The sequence below is a fragment of the Sphaeramia orbicularis genome, chromosome 13, assembly GCF_902148855.1.
Source record: "Sphaeramia orbicularis chromosome 13, fSphaOr1.1, whole genome shotgun sequence".
Classification (NCBI taxonomy): domain Eukaryota; kingdom Metazoa; phylum Chordata; class Actinopteri; order Kurtiformes; family Apogonidae; genus Sphaeramia; species Sphaeramia orbicularis.
This window is the reverse complement of record NC_043969.1, coordinates 35662166-35675737: the sequence shown is the minus strand read 5'-3', so window position 1 is coordinate 35675737 and position 13572 is coordinate 35662166. Positions and strand designations below refer to the sequence as shown.

The 13572-nt window shown below is 33.7% G+C and overlaps 1 protein-coding gene across 2 annotated transcripts in view; it reads right to left on the bottom strand.

The window, feature by feature from the left end:
- The window catches only part of tiam1b (TIAM Rac1 associated GEF 1b), a 93627-nt gene extending 82655 nt beyond the window's left edge, over positions 1-10972 (bottom strand). Inside the window, exon 1 of one of the 2 annotated variants that reach the window (XM_030151992.1) lies at positions 10797-10972. The gene's annotated coding sequence lies outside the window, so the exon portion shown is untranslated. The remainder of the gene's footprint in view (positions 1-10796) is intronic. The other variant, XM_030151990.1, reaches the window with a different exon arrangement.
- Between the last annotated feature and the right edge of the window lie 2600 nt (positions 10973-13572).

Here is a 13572-nt window from a genome sequence, read left to right as displayed (position 1 = left end):
TTGTGACCAAAATTATCACGGTTATCATTATTATCGCGGTGTTGTTGAAATTGTGCTCAAAATGTTCAAAAAGTACTAATACACACACTGAGAGAATTTCACTAAGTTGTATTTAAAAATAATAATAAAATAAAATAATTGGCAGAAACATTCAAATATTAACCCTTAGTGATCTGAGCCTATTTTGTCTGTTTTTCAGTACTTTTGATTCTACCTATATATACACTATATAAACAAATGTTTCCTATACCCATGTTTGGTATCCTTTTTTTTCAGCACAACTTCATTTATATCATCTGTCTATTATTTTTTCACTTTAACCTACTAACATAAAAAGGACAGAAAGCACAAAAAAAAATATAAAATCCGATTTGAAAAATGTATATATTTTACTGCATAAATAACACAACGATGCTTAATGAACCTTTTCAAAGACTTTAAAAGTGAATATTGGTTTCAAGTAGGTATATAAAATTAAAATTGTAATAAATTAAAACTTTACTCAAATATTTGACATAAAAGCAGATCTTTACATAGGCGTTTTTTCCCCTAAAAGTGCGGTAATCAAACACGGTTATCATGATAATTAGACTTTAATCAGAATTTAAACGGTAATACTGACCGTCTGCAATTTTACCGCGGTTTATCGTTATACCGGTAATCGTTACATCCCTATCTTAGAACAGAATTTAACGCCCATTTCACAGCCATACTGGCAAAAATTCATGACTCCTAGAATTTAGGAACATGTATTTATTTACTCCAGTGCCTTGATTCAATGCCATTTTGAGTCATTTCTTATCAGGGGTTGCAAAGTTAGTGATAATTGGTTCCTAATTTCAATATAAATTGTCAGGTTGGAACTGAGTGGAATAATGTTATTTTCTTTGCAGTTTGGACATTTAACAGACACATGCCCGGGACATTAATCCATGTCCTTCACTTACTGTTTATTGACTGTTGTTTGTTTTCATATCCAACTAATTCTGCAAAGCCCTGTGAGGCATCCTCATGATATAGAGCTCTACAAATAAAACTGAACTGAATTTAAACACAATACAGCCAGCAAGTTTATGGCAACATAACTTAAAAGACCTATCCTATCAAATTTAATACCTTATAAAGACTTTTTTAAGGTATTAACCCTTTCATACGGTGGCCCAGAGGTGCAACAGGCCAAAAAATTATCCACTAGACGAAAAAAATCATCTACTACAAGAAAAAAAAAGAAAGAAGAACAGCCTGAAAAAATTATCCACTAGATGAAAAAAATTGTCTACTACAAGAAAAAAAAGCGCCCATTTTTTTTTTTTTTTTTTTCCTTTTAGTGGATAATTTTTTTGGCTGGTCTCTTTTTTTTCTGATAGGGGATTTTTTTTTTTACATCTAGTGGATAATTTTTTTTTAGGCTGTTCTCTTTTTTTTCTTACAGTGGATAATTTTTTTGGGCTGTTCTCTTTTTTTTTCCTTGTAGTAGATAATTTTTTTCATCTAGTGGATAATTTTTTTAGGCTGTTCTCTTTTTTTTTTTCTTGTAATAGATAACTTTTTTCATCTAGTGGATAATTTTTTTAGGCTGTTCTCTTTTTTTTTCTCCTTGTAATAGATAATTTTTTTCGTCTAGTGGATAATTTTTTGGCCTGTTGCACCTCTGGGCCACCATACTTTCATGCATGAATTATGAGAATTTTAATCAAGATTTTTTTTTTTTTTCCTGAGTGTTTTTATTCTTCTTTAGGCATGAAAAAAGAATGTGATTGAAATTTTTTTATGAACCTATTTCTCATGGAGTTACAAAAATGTCCACTCAGTTGGACACCATGTATTTTAAATTTTTTAATATTTAACCTTTATTTAACCAGGTAAGTTACTTGAGAACTGATTCTCATTTACAATAACAACCTGGCCAAGAGGCAGCAGCCAAACAGAATGAGTAGCAGCACATCTTATATGTACAAATGACAGAACAGATTAAAAAAATGTATTTTTGATGCAAAGAAACCTGAATTTACTGTCATACTGTGTGAAAACTACGAAATAAAAACATTTTTAGTGCTGCTTATCTGACGTTTTCTCACATTTTAACCTACAATAATACTAGTTATTACTCATTCAGATAATATGCAGCAAAAAAAAAAAAGAAGAAAAACAACTTTTTGTTAAAAAAAAAAAAATCTGTTAATTACAGTCTAATAACAATTAGCAATTGATTTACACTCAAATATGTTACTGCAGGTCAGGTTCATCAAGAACAGGAAAGTTACAGTAATGGTATGAACTGCAGTGTATGAGATGATGCAGAAGCGTCCACTGTGTTGGTTGATATGGAACTAAAACAACAAAATCCATGAACATACAAGAACAGCATATACAAGCAGAATATACAACAGCTGTAGAATAACTGTCCACTGTAGTGACCACTATGCATGAAAGGGTTAAATGCAGATTTGTAAATTCAAGACTTTTAAGACTTTTTTTAAGACCCCATGGCAGGAACCCTGGTAAAAAAAAAAAAAAAAAACATTCCATGAAGCCGTTTTACCAAACTCTGCTCTGACTTTGAACCATCATTTGTAGGATGTTTTGAGAAAGCAGACCATGTTGCTTTTGGGTTTTACACATGTATGTACAAAGAAAAAATGGAAGCAGCCCAAGGAGAGATTTATAAATAAATGTGGACATGCAGAAAAGGAGAGTTTCCAACAGCAGACAAAGAACAGCGATGAACACAAGTTGTACAGCCAGTAATAAAAGAGAAAGAAGGTGGAACTAGTTTATGTACTTTCATAAAGAACAGATCACTCTAATCCACAACAAATGGAAAGAAAGATGCACAAATGAGGTGTTTCTTTGCAGGGAAAGGAAAACAGGATTTGTTCCAGAGGAAACAACCAATTTAAGTTTCAGTTTATGAATAAAACCTGCAATATGTGGCTGAAGACAAGTTCAGATCAAAAAAACTTCACCGATACTGGATTTAGAATTGAATTTACATTGATTCTAAATATGTCAATTAGGGACACATTTTAATTAGACTTTGAGAGAAAACAGGTAAATGCAGGTATACGGCAGTTACAGTTAGAATTGTGTCGTATTTAGCATTTATGAATGATTTTATTTTTTTTACAATAAATGATTTGGTTAATAATGACAGAAAATACATTGCTATTCTAGTTGTAGGTAAGAAAGATGCAAAAATTTAGCTTTTTCTCGAAAGAAAAACAGGATTTGTTCCTGAAGAAGAAACCCAAGTTAAGTTAAATCACAATATGTGGCTTAAAAGACAAGTTCAGATCAAAAAAAGTTGACTGATACTGGTTTTAGAATTTAATTTACATTATTTCTAAATATGTCAATTAACAATTAAAGACTTTTTTTTTATTTAACAGAGAAAAGTATGTCTACATCAATAAAATACCTTAACTGTTACAGTTAGAATTGTCATATTTTGCATTTATGAATGATTTTATTTTTTTTTTACAGTAAATAATTTGGTTAAGAATGACAGAAAATACATTGTTATTCTAGTTGTAGGTAAGAAAGATGCAAAAATTTTGCTTTTTCTTGAAAGAATAACAGGATTTGTTCTTGAAGAAGAAGCCGAATTTAAGTTAACTACAATATGTGGCCTAAAAGACAAGTTCAGATCAAAAAAAGTTCACTGATACTGGTTTTAGAATTGAATTTACATTAATTCTAAATATGTCAATTAACAATTATGAACCTTTTTTTTTATTTAACTGAGAGAAAACAGGTATGAGTACATCAATAAAATGCCTTAACTGGTACTGTTAGAATTGTGTCATATTTTGCATTTATGAATGTTGTTTTTTTTTTTGTTTTTTTTTACAGTAAATGATTTGGTTAATAATGACAGAAAATACATTGCTATTCTAGTTGTAGGTAAGAAAGATGCAAAAATTTAGCTTTTTCTCGAAAGAAAAACAGGATTTGTTCCTGAGGAAGAAACCCAATTTAAGTTAAATCACAATATGTGGCTTAAAAGACAAGTTCAGATCAAAAAAAGTTGACTGATACTGGTTTTAGAATTTAATTTACATTATTTCTAAATATGTCAGTTAACAATTAAAGACTTTTTTTTTTTAATTTAACAGAGAAAAGTATGTCTACATCAATAAAATACCTTAACTGTTACAGTTAGAATTGTCATATTTTGCATTTATGAATGATTTTATTTTTTTTTTACAGTAAATAATTTGGTTAATAATGACAGAAAACACATTGTTATTCTAGTTGTAGGTAAGAAAGATGCAAAAATTTTGCTTTTTCTTGAAAGAATAACAGGATTTGTTCTTGAAGAAGAAGCCGAATTTAAGTTAACTACAATATGTGGCCTAAAAGACAAGTTCAGATCAAAAAAAGTTCACTGATACTGGTTTTAGAATTGAATTTACATTAATTCTAAATATGTCAATTAACAATTATGAACCTTTTTTTTATTTAACTGAGAGAAAACAGGTATGTCTACATTAATAAAATGCCTTAACTGGTACTGCTAGAATTGTGTCATATTTAGCATTTATGAATGTTTGTTGTTTTGTTTTTTTTTACAGTAAATGATTTGGTTAATAATAACAGAAAATACATGTAGATGCAAAAATGTTGCTTTTCCTTGAAAGAAAAACAGGATTTGTTCCTGAAGAAGAAACCCAATTGAAGTTAACTCGCAATGTGTGGCTTAAATAGAGCTGCACAATACATCGTTTGAGCATCGATATCGCGATGTACGTGTCCGTAATAGTCACATCGCAGGTCCTGTAATGTAGGAGATAAATGAACTCAACGTGTTCTCATCTAAGGTCAGCCTGGGTACCTGACACACACTGCACACAGCGATCCACCAATCACAATAATTCTTAATCAGTTTGGAGTGAGTCGCTGGTAACAACATTGAAAAATGAGCAACGAACACGAGAAAATCACCAAAAACAAAGACTTGGTACCAAAAAGAAACACAGCGTCAGTTATCTGGAATTATTTCGGCTACAACACAGGTGTCAAACATGTGGCCTGGGGGCCAAATCCGGCCCACCAAAGGGTCCCATCCAGCCTGCGGGATGAATTTGTGAAATGAAAAAATTACTCTGAAGATATCAACAATCAATAGTGTCAAAATGATTTTAATTCAGGTTCCATACATACACATATAAACCAATTAGATCTCAGTTGGGTCAGTCTAGAAAAATACTGTCATTATAACCTATAAATAATGACAACTGCAGATTTTATCTTTGTTTAAAGTGTAAAAAAAAAAGTAAAATTACTTGAAAATGTTTACAGTAACAAACTATCCTTTTACAACAAATGTGAATAACCTGAAAAAATATGAACAATGTGAAATGTCTTGTAAATGCAATTTTATCAATGTTATACCTGGTACTATATGTTTTGTGTATTTGTAATTGTAATGTTAATTGTAATGCACATGTGTAAACTGATAACCTGATGCAGAATATTGTTAAAACTGCACTTATTTTTCTTAAGACATGTCAAATTGTTCACGTTATTCAGATTTTTAAGGAAATGATGTAGATATAGACATTATCATAATGTAATTTTACTTTTTTCACTGGTATTCTACTGGTCCGGCCCACTTGAGATCATATTGGGGTGAATGTGGCCCCTGAACTAAAATGAGTTTGACACCCCTGGGCTACAAGAAGGATGATACTGAAACACAACTAATTCGTTTGACCATTTACGTTGGTGCCACACAGCTATTATATCCTCCTGAGTATTTTTTCATATCACAATATATATCACAGGGCTAAAAAAAAAAAAAAAAAAAAAAAAAAAAAATCGCAATGTCAGTTTTTTTCCAATATCGTGCAGCCCTAGCTTAAAAGACAAGTTCAGATCATAAACAATATCTATTATAATCTCAACACTATTTTCACATTTCTCTTTTTATCATTAGATTCCTTTAAAAAAAAAAAAAAAACACAGAAAGTTGACTAAATTAAACTGGAAATCGTTTTCCATTAGATTCAACACTGCAGCATAAGGAGTAAAATCTGTGCTTTTACTCACTGTTAAAGCAGGGGAAGTCGAATCGTTAGTGATGTGAGTCGGAGTGAACCGCCTGTGTTGGTCTTGTCAAACTAGACTCAGTGTGTTATTTACTTGACACTAAGCAAAACACTAGTGCCTTCACTATTTACTTTGCAAATGAATGAGGAGTTATGTGCAAGTGGGATGGAGATGAATAATTCACAAAGAGCACTTATGAGGGTTAAATTATGCGCATTTCAAGAAATCAACTGCGTTCGGTCGTATACTTCTATACACGCACCAAGAACAAAGTCACGGATTGTGCAAAAAGCCAGAAAATTACCATATGAATGTCGCCGTATAAATGCATTCTTTCATTTCTGACAAAACACTTACGACAAGTTGGTCTAACATTTGAGATCTTTGAGACATAGAGGCTGGTTCCAACCTGACCGGGCTGAGAGAGAGAGGGAGGGATGGACGGGTTGAAGTCTGTGCAGGCATGTCACAGGTGGACTCGGGTTACCCCCCCCCCCCCCCCCCCCCCCAAGGGCACGTCACTAAGCACTGAAGTCAGACAGGATGCCCCATAGCGTGACAGGTTTGTTTTCCCATGGTTCTCCAACACAGAATTATACATGTTGTTGACTGAGGGAATCGGAGGTTACATAATCTCTGAATTAAACACCTTCTACAAACCAGTTCTCCTCCAGGTTAGGTCATGTTTTAGAGTTTAGACGTCAAAATGCAATTCATCTGCAGGAGCATCTGAATAAAATATTGTAGAAAAAAAAGGTGGAAGAAGATGGATCAACTTTTTCCTAAATTGGTCTGATATCACAAGTATCCACAGTAAATATAACAGATAATACTTTGCTGCCTTATTCATCATATAATCTTTAACCCTTTAAGACCGTTTTTCAACCTTGGGGTCACCTGAAATTTCTAGTAATTGATTAAAAAAAAAAAAAAAAAAACTAATAAACAATATATAGTGAGTTGACAGAGACGATCCCAATCCATAAAAGACATGACAAACTGTGAAGCTGAAACTGAAGCACTGTGGTTCTGTTTATCTGTCAAATGTTCATTGTGGTCAGTTTCAGATGCTGCAGCTCTTTCATAATTCATAGTTTGAGTTCTTGTTTGTTCAGTATTAATTGTCAGCCTTGTAAATCCAAGCTGGACTGACTGTACATATCCTGACCAAGGAAAATCAAATTCTCACTTTGTGCAGTAATCTCCACCTGGCTTTTCTGCCTCCGTCCATAATAATATACATTAAGTAGACTAAATGTCGTCTAAAATGTACATTTATTTGAAACATTGCATAGCAAACTATTACATGATCAAAAACAAATTAATTTTAGCCAAAAAAAAAAAAGTCTCCGTTTTGAATGTCTGGGGTCGCCAGGAATTTGTGATGTTAAAATGGGGTCATGAGCCAAAAAAAGAGGGTTAACCACTGCTTTAAGACCTAAACATCAGCTGTTGATCAAAAGCGTCTAACGATCTAAAATGTTTAATAACTTCAGATCGACTAATCATGTCAATACTTTTAAATAATTCAGGTAAAATGCAGTTTCTCAGCTTTTCAGCGACATCAGATATGATCCGTTCGGACGTTCAGAGGCTCCGTAGTGAACATGGAAACACTATGATCTCCTACAGCATCGATTCACCAGTAAAACCCATGGAGTTTAACAAAGGGACAGTGGTTGAAGGCTTGTGTTTATGTTAATTTTATGACATATTTTGCACCAAAAGTCACTATTTATCCAGTTTTCTCAGATTATGTTTGAATTTAAAATGAGCTTTAATAAAGATCAGTGAATTAAATATAGGAAAATGCTACATTTTTACTAAAAAACGCAAAATGTAGAGAATAATATTAAAATAAATGATGATAAATCACTTACGGAAAGTTCCATTAGAGACAAATTCCTATAGAAGTCTCAAAAAAGTTTTTAAGGAGGAAAAAAAGCCACTTATCAATGTATTGTCAAAGTTGTTTTAGTTCATCTAGGTCTCCAAATCATCTGGACACACATCTACTGGACTAAATTTTTTTTCCCCACTACATTTTTTTTCTGGGATTTTTTTCCCCAGTAATTTTTTTCCTGGGATTTTTTTTCCCCCACTACATTTTTTTCCTGTTTTTCCCCCACTGAATTGTTTTTCTAGTCCCCCCCCCCCCCCCACATACACAAGGTCTTTTTTTTTATTTTTCCCATTACCAATTTGCACATACATTTCCTTCCTTGAGGAACCTAAAGTTAAGTTTGGCTTTCGGTTTCACACCAGTTACAGCACTAACGGAACAAACACACCCCCTGTATGGATAAGTGAGTGAGGAGGATGATGAAGACAGGACAGAGGCAGGACCACAGCAGCAGGTCCAGACATGATCCAGGGAAAACCTGTGAGGCAATAAGGCACAGAGACTCCAGGGAAGAAGACAGTTCTAAAAAATCCCAAAGGCATCAATTAGTCATATGTGAGGGATTTAGGACTGTTTAAAACCGACTGAAAGTCTTTTTCCTGTTTTTTTCATTTTTCCCAACAAAATTTTCTCCTGTTTTTTTTTTCCAAACAAAATTTTTTCCTGTTTTTTTTTTTTTTTACCCCACTAATTTTTGTACTGGGATTTTATTTCCCCGCTGATTTTTTTCCTGGGATTTTTTCCCCACAATTTTTTACCTTGGATTTTTTTCACCACTTATTTTTTTCCTGGGATTTTTTCCCCACTAATTTTTTTCCTGGGATTTTTTCCACACTAAACGTTTTTCCTGGGATTTTTTTCCCCACTGAATTTCTTTCCTGGGATTTTTTTTCCCCCACTAATGTTGTTTCCTTGGATTTTTTCCCCCCACTAAATTTTTTTCCTGTTTTTTTTTTTTTCCATCATATGTTTTTCCAGGCTTTTTTTCCCCCACTCAGTTGTTTTTCTAGTCCCGTTCCACACACCCCAATGTACAGGGTGGGGAAGCAAAATTTACAATGAACATTTAGTTGTTTTTTCTCCACAGGCACTACGTCAATTGTTTTCAAACCAAACATATATTGATGTCATAATCATACCTAACACTATTATCCATACCTTTGCAGAAACTTTTGCCCATATGAGTAATCAGGAAAGCAAATGTCAAAGAGTGTGTGATTTGCTGAATGCACTCGTCACACCAAAGGAGATTTCAAAAATAGTTGGAGTGTCCATAAAGACTGTTTATAATGGAAAGAAGAGAATGACTATGAGCAAAACTATTACGAGAAAGTCTGGAAGTGGAGGAAGCAACAAAAAACGTACCAAAGCTTTTATTAAAGCTCTCAAATCCAAAATTCTAAAGGATCCAACCAAATCCATGAGAAAAATGGCAATTGAACTTGAGGTAGACAACAAGACCGTTAGAAATGCAGTAAAATATGATTTGAAGATTTAAATTCTCATGACTTTCAATAAACTAATTGGTCATACACTGTCTTTCAATCCCTGCCTCAAAATATTGTAAATTTTGCTTCCCCACCCTGTACATATCTCCCCCCTCCAACAAATTTACTTACTTTACATTACGAAGAGCCCACAGCCTTAACCTTTCATGGGGCCCACATTTGCTACCCCCCCGATCTGCCAGGTCATTCACAACAACCCAGAAAAAAAACCAACAACTTCAGTTTGCCTTTGCAGTGGACCGAGTTGTGTTTTTGCAGAAATACTGTATAGATTTCTCACCTTAGGTAGCACAAAGTCAAACCAGCAGCATATATCTGCCCACATCTGCTGCACTGATGGAACTGATCCACAGTCAGTTTCACAGGTGGAAAAAGAACTGAGTGCTCCAGGTCATTTCAAGTCATTTCCAATGATTTAATTAGACATTTTAATGACTTCTGAATATTATCTGATGCAGCTCGTCCTAACCTGCCCTGAAAGACTCCCACCCACAACACAACACAGTCACACCTGTTCTAGTCTGTGCACCTTTATGCGCATCACACACACACACACACACACACACATATATATTCCAGAAAACACCAGCTGAGTTGCACCAGTCCAACACCACCACAGTGACGCTGCAACAAACTTGACACCTTAAGGTCACAGAGTAAAGCACAACTATCGCCTTTCACATGAATCACCTGTTCGTGACCTGTGTACTTTAGGTGTAAACACAACACAGATGACACTGACACAAACACGCATCCTGATCCTGCCACTCAATGACACTTGATGCAACAATTTACCGCACGCAGCTGCAGAAATGACCCCCACAGACACCACCTCCAAACGCATCACAGGGAGCAGGTCTGAATTTTTCTGCTTGCATTAAAAAACAAACATCCTGCAGCTGAAGTAAAGCACATTTTTATTTATTTATTTATTTATTTATTTATTTTGTGTTTTTATAACCCGGTGCGGCTGCTGAACATGATGCGCATTCATGCAACGGCGCGGAAATGGCAATATGTGGACGCACGCACCAAACCCCGTCACACGTCCACCCTGATACCCTGATGCGGATTATGTTCTCCAAAAAAAAAAAAAAAAAAAATCACTGCAAAACCGACACCGTATATACCGGACTCACTTGGTGCGCAAATATATTCCGTGTGTGCGCGCGCTCCCCGGTGCGGCATCCGTCCGTCACCTTCTATAAACTTGGATGATGGAACGGGGCGGTCATGCGTCGCGTTCCGTCGGCACTAGGACCAGAGTGGGAAGGCATGACCGGACACCGAACACGTTTATCCCCGGTTACTGTGGTGTGGTGTGGTGCGCGTACCTGTCACCGCCTCCACCGTCGGGCTCCGGTTGCTTCGGTCCTGACATTGAAATGATCATGTTTTTTTACGCACGGACGTTTTCCATGCCGAGTCCCGCCGCGTCTCCAAGGTCTGCCTGCATGTCCACGGACCATGCGTGTTGTTTCCACACCACCGACAGAGGCGGGGCTCCCGGTCCTTGGAGACGGTGTGCAAGTGGATCATGAGGATGCCACTTATTTATTGTCAGAGCCAATCAGAATGCGGCTAAACCCGGATCCGTACCAGTGTGTATCCGAGTGTGTGTAGTTGTACATGTATGTTTGTGTGAGGGTGAGGGTGTGTGTGTGGGGAAACACTGGGGTTCCTGTTTTATTTATAATGTCATATTTAACCGTCCATTGGTGCAGTGTATGTGCAGCCAGTCTCCTGCAGGGATCCTTCTTATTTAAATATAAGAAAAATAATCCAATGTGCATTCATACTAATCCTGCAAATCTATGTAAATATGATTATGAAACAGCAACAATGTACTGTAAAAAAAAATCTGTAATTTAACAGAATTTTCACTGTTTATTTTACAGATTTTTCCTGTATTTTTAAGATACAGGAAAATATCAATGAAATGACAAAAATAGACTGTGATTTTACATGTCAAATGGAAAATAACACGAAAAAACTGTAACTGTGAATAACCAAAAAATATCAGTTTTTTAAAAGAATTTTTTTTCTTTTTTTCACAGAAAATTACAGTTAAAGTACATTTGCAAATGTATCATAATTTCACAAATATCTCTTTTCTATTGATGAGATTAAACTGTTAAAGTTTAATACTGTAAAAAAAAAAAAAAAATTTAAACAAGATAAAATTACTGACAATTAACCGTTAAAGAAGTATTTGTTCTGTAAGTTTTACAAGAATTGTTTGTCAATTGACCAATATCTTGTGTAGTTATGGGAGGTTTCACAACAAAAATGTTTAATAAATGTATTTTTGTGAATGTGTAACATGTATAAGCCCTGTACAGTTTTTATCAGTGGATTGTACAACTTAGTCTCAGTGAAAATTATATATATATATATATATATATATATATATATATATATATATATATATATATGTGTGGGTGTGGGTGTGTGTGTGTATATATATATATGTATAGGGAATTTGATTGTTTTAATACATGCAAATATTCAAATATTCTTTATTAAACATTAAAAAGTAAAAAAAAATATGCAAAATCTCATGTAAAGTTAGGGCAAAAAACTGTATTTAAATTATGGAAATTTCCATATTTTTATGAGATGATTATTTTCCGTTATTTTACAGTATTATTTCGGCACCCCTGCTGCCGGAATAATACTGCTTTTTTACGTTGTTTTTTTTTTTTTTTTTTTTACAGTGTGGGATATTTATCATATGATTCATGAGCAAACTTTAATCGTTTTTTTTTGTCTGTGTGTACGTTGTGTTGTTGCTTATTTTTCCTTTTTGTATATATATTTAAAGTTTTCCTAATCTGTTTTCTATGTGTTATTTACATTATTAGGGCTCAAAACAGATGTTACTTTATTATTAAGGAAGCAAAAGTCATGTATTATGTTGTATAAATGTGAGATAGGGGTGGGATTTAATAAGTTTTCTTCTTCCCACTCCTTTTTGAGCAGTACATATTGAATTTATTTTGTAATTGATATTTTTTCTTGTTCATCTTTATTATTTATTAATGTATTTGCTCAGATATTAGTTTCTTGTACATTAAAAAAATTTAATTTTTTTTCTTCTGCTCAAAACAAATAAATAAAATGAATGAATGAAATATATTTTACTTTAGTTATGGTATTATTATCTGTAAGCTGTTTTTTTTTTTTTTTCTTTTACCTACCAGTGGGAGTTGAGATGGAAATTAGTAGTATGGCTATAATCTCTCGTATTTACATGTAACTGTCCCATTTTAAAAATAAATAAATCATTCATCCATTCAATATAGCCTTTAGTTTTATTACTTATTATCATAATTATTTGTTGTATTGGTTATATTTTGCACTGTACCTTATGGATGCATATTTTCTTGTTGCTGCCTTTAGAAGTGAATTTCCCCCACTGTGGGATCATTAGTTTCATCTAATTTAATCTAGTTTTAAATTTACCTCATTAAAACATGTAGATATTTTAGTTTACTGTTATTTCATGAACATACGAGGCTGATAAAACACAGCTGACCACTTCCGTATGGTTGTACCTTCTGCTAAATGTCAATTGTTGAACTAAATTTGTCCCTTTACAAACTTTTTGTCACCCTGATATTTGACAATGCAAAAAAAAACAAAACACCTGATTAAAAATTTAACATCATTTCATCACCTAATAATTTGTTTAAAATTTGTTTGCTTTTTGCTCAAAAAAGTGTAATCATTTTTATTGTTCTGCTTTCAGGAACAGACATGCCGTTTACTGCAACAGAAAAGGTGTTCTGTGTATTCAAGTATGTCCAAACTCAGTCAAATGTGAATGCACAATGTGAATTTGTCAGAAAACAAAACCCTAACATTATAAAATTACCATCCCCCAGAATTTTTTGTTTGAAATTTGTAGAATAAAAACATTTTATGTCCAAAATCAATCCTATTAAGTATAATTTCTCCAATATGGACATCTCAAATTATGTCAATTTTTTTGGAACACCCTGTATTTCCTTTCCATGTATGACCTTAATGCACCACTGTGACAGGTTTTAATCTACCCTCTACTGGCAAGATATGAAATCTCATGTTTTCTGCATTCAATCAACCCCA